The sequence below is a fragment of the Plectropomus leopardus genome, chromosome 5, assembly GCF_008729295.1.
Source record: "Plectropomus leopardus isolate mb chromosome 5, YSFRI_Pleo_2.0, whole genome shotgun sequence".
NCBI classification, from domain to species: Eukaryota; Metazoa; Chordata; class Actinopteri; order Perciformes; family Serranidae; genus Plectropomus; species Plectropomus leopardus.
In genome coordinates this window covers 22,736,569-22,740,204 of record NC_056467.1, presented here as the reverse complement: position 1 = coordinate 22,740,204, position 3,636 = coordinate 22,736,569, and positions in this window count along the sequence as shown.

Genomic DNA, 3,636 nt, shown 5'->3' with positions numbered 1-3,636 from the left:
CGCACACACACACACACACACACACACACACACACACACACACACACACACACACACTTGTCTTTATGTAACATACCTAATTTAAAGCTACTCGTTTCAAGTAGGAACTCTCACATCCACTCTGTGGTCAAGTGAATCGAGTCTGGCTGGGAAACATTTTGGTTNCACACACACACACACACACACACACACACACACACACACACACACTTGTCTTTATGTAACATACCTAATTTAAAGCTACTCGTTTCAAGTAGGAACTCTCACATCCACTCTGTGGTCAAGTGAATCGAATCTGGCTGAGAAACATTTTGTTACAAGCTCTGTTTTTTGGAGGCAGTTATGTTTTTTACTCACTAGGAGGACTGCACTCCTGGGGTGAGATGTATAAACAATGTGTAAGCAAAAAAAACATGCATATGCCCTGTCTCACTTATAAACTGGTTTCACCAAAAGATTAATGTGAAGTGAAGTTTGCAGTAGGGCTGCACTATATTTGAAAAACTGACTTTGCAGTTTTTTTTTTTGTTCTGCAATACATATACCTATATGAAAAAAAACAAGGTCAAAACCTAGTATATGGCTGGACTGTGTATAAATATGCTAGAGGGCTTTTGAATTTTTGAAATTTGAAAAGGGGACCTTTTAATTTAAAACTGAAAGTGGCTGGCATATACCCAGTCCCGGACTTTCATTGGCTTTGATTTTTGCTTTATAGAGCTGGCATGAGCTGTCCCCGTTGCTGCAGTTCAGCCCAAAAATTCATCTAAAACATGTTAAAATGAAGAACAGTACACCTCAATGCAGTCACATAGTAGATGGGAGTGCATTTCTCTAGAGCTCCTTTTCTCTTGATTTAACACAATCCTTTCCTCTTTAGCTCCAGTTGGGGATGTACGTCCTTGCGTTACTGTTGGAGACTGCACAGCCTTCGGCCACTATCAGAGCCAAGCACCACAGATAACGATAGTGTGTAAAATGTCCTATCTGCACCAATTACCAAAAGGATACTTTCGTCATTGTGGCAGCACCCATTCCAACATTTTAACACGTAATATTCACTACAGTGTTGTATTTTCATCTTCTTCTCGTAACAGTGGCACCCCTAGGTCTGACATTGTGAAACGTAATCGTCAATAATGTTGAAATATACTTAAGGCATGTGTCTCACAGACATGGCTGTTCCTTAAATAAACTGGTGTAAATAACTTGATGAGGTGATCCTCTTTTCCTCTGTCCAAAACTGCCATTTCACAGGCAGAATCTTCAAATGACATGAATAGACTTATTTGGAAGTAATTTATCATTAGAATTCTTGTGGTGAATTGGTGGGGGAGTGCATCTGCATAGAAAATAAAGATTAGAATAAGTGATGAAATATAACTTTTTAATTGAAAGATTTTTGTGAGGGAGAGGAGAGGGAAATTGAGTATTTCAATGCGCTGGTTAACTCAGCATCACACCACTGTATTAAAAAAAGTCAACAATCTATCATGTCATGATATTAATAATGCTCCTTTATGTTGCTTTCTTCCTGTTCCTCGTTCATTTTTATTAATTTTTTTTAGGTTTGTTTGACTAGTGGGGCATGCTTTCATTGTTTATCAGATTTTCCATGTGTCAAGCAGCAAAAAAAAAAAAAAAAAGGTTGTAGCTGGATGTGTATGCGTTAATTTGACTTACTTGACATTGTATATCCTGCAATGTGACTACTTTGCTTGTGTACATCCCAGTCTCGATGCTGAGATGTTATATTGGGCAGCCCTAGTGTGCCCATGGTGATATGTTGAGTTAGAGATGAAATATAATGTGAGAGATGTAATCTTACAGTAAGTTTGTAAGTTGATCATGTTATTATTTTTGCAGTCTACACGGCAATCTATAAAATGTTGATAGGAGGAGCTTTTTATAAACTTAATTTTCAATGAGATGTCTTTTTACAATTGAGCTCTGAGCAATAATTTCCCTTTGTTACTGATCTTTTGATTTTATCCTCCATTGTGATGCAATTTGTAGTTGAAGTACTTTGTGAAGTCTCTTTGACATGAGTGCCACTGATGAACCATTTTTCATATTTCTGATGTGTGACAATTATGATTGAGATATCAAAGTTGTTGATGGCATCCTGGTGATGAATTAATGGTACAGGCACTATAAATAGTCAGTCTTGTGTAATTTCCCTGTCGAAGAAACCTCACCAGTGGCACAATCATTTCTTCTTTGCTGTTCTTTTCACTGACAGATGTATTAAGTGGTGGAGCACACAGATGCAAACAGGTGATTGACGGCGTCACAAAATCCATTTAAAGTTTGCTGTCGGAGTGGAGATTGTGTGCCCAATTCCATAAAGACTGAGATGTAAAAACGGCACAGCTTTGTAAATGTGACAAATGTTCATGCATATTTCTGTGTGTGCACATGGTTCTACTTGTTTTAAGCATCTGGCCTCAGGTCTGGCAACTGCTGTCATGACAACCAGTGTCCAGTTAAATGTCATGTAAAACTATGTATAAATTACATATGTGGGATAATGCTGTCATTGTAGTAATAAAGTCAAGTCAAGTTACATTTATTTATGGAGCACATTTAAGAACAGCAAATGTTGACCAAAGTGCTTCAAAAGGGGTTATATATATATACACACACAATATCATGACATCATCACCATAACACAAAAATGGCATTGCACAAACAGCAATATAAATTCAAGTAGTGTGGCAAGACATGTCATTTTAATGGTGGTTAAAAGACTAATGAAAAGACGTGTCTTTTGACAGGTTTTCAGTGTCTCAGGGGACAGGGAAGATCTGATTGTACCACATAGGAGACTATACCGCATTTTAGGAATATAGACTAAAAGATGAATGCTGTGTCCCCACTTACTCCCGCTGGATATCCTGGATAGTGCCACTGTCATCTTGCACGTGACATCATTCTGCACCAGAGTCTGCGCAGTAGCGATCTCTGTAGTGGAAGAGTTAGTCGATTCAAGTCAAGTAAATTTTTTTTATAGAGCCCATTATCACAAAACGTGGTTTGCCTCAGAGGACTTTACAGTGTACGACATCCCTCTGCCCTTAGACCCTCACATCACCCAAGGAAAAACTCCCGAAAAAGAATCCCTGTAACGGGGGAAAAAAAGGAAGAAACTTCAGGAAGAGCTGCAGAGGATGATGAGGGATCCCTCTTCCAGCTCAGACAGACGTGCAATAGATGTCGTAAATAACAAATGAAGTACAATTGTGGCAAAAAGGAAAGAGGGGGAGAGAGGCACAGCAATAATGGAAACAGACGCATGTCATAATACAATAACGATAGGTGTGAAATTATCAAATGCACTCTATGATGATATTGTGGGTGTTAATAAGAGTCTCATGCATATATTGATACGGAGGTGTCCAAAGGCATGATCACAGCATCGGCGCAAGCAGGACCAAGAGCATGATCAGGGCGAGCGGGGGGTACAGTATCAGTGCAGTCACAGCACGAGCACAACCAAAGGCAGGGCCACAGCACCAGCACAGATATCACAACGATCAGGCACAGCCAGGGTTCCGGCCAGGATCCGGGAAAACTCGGAAACAAGGGAGCAGGAATGCTCCGGAGAGACAACGGGATTAGTGTAGTGCAGTTCAA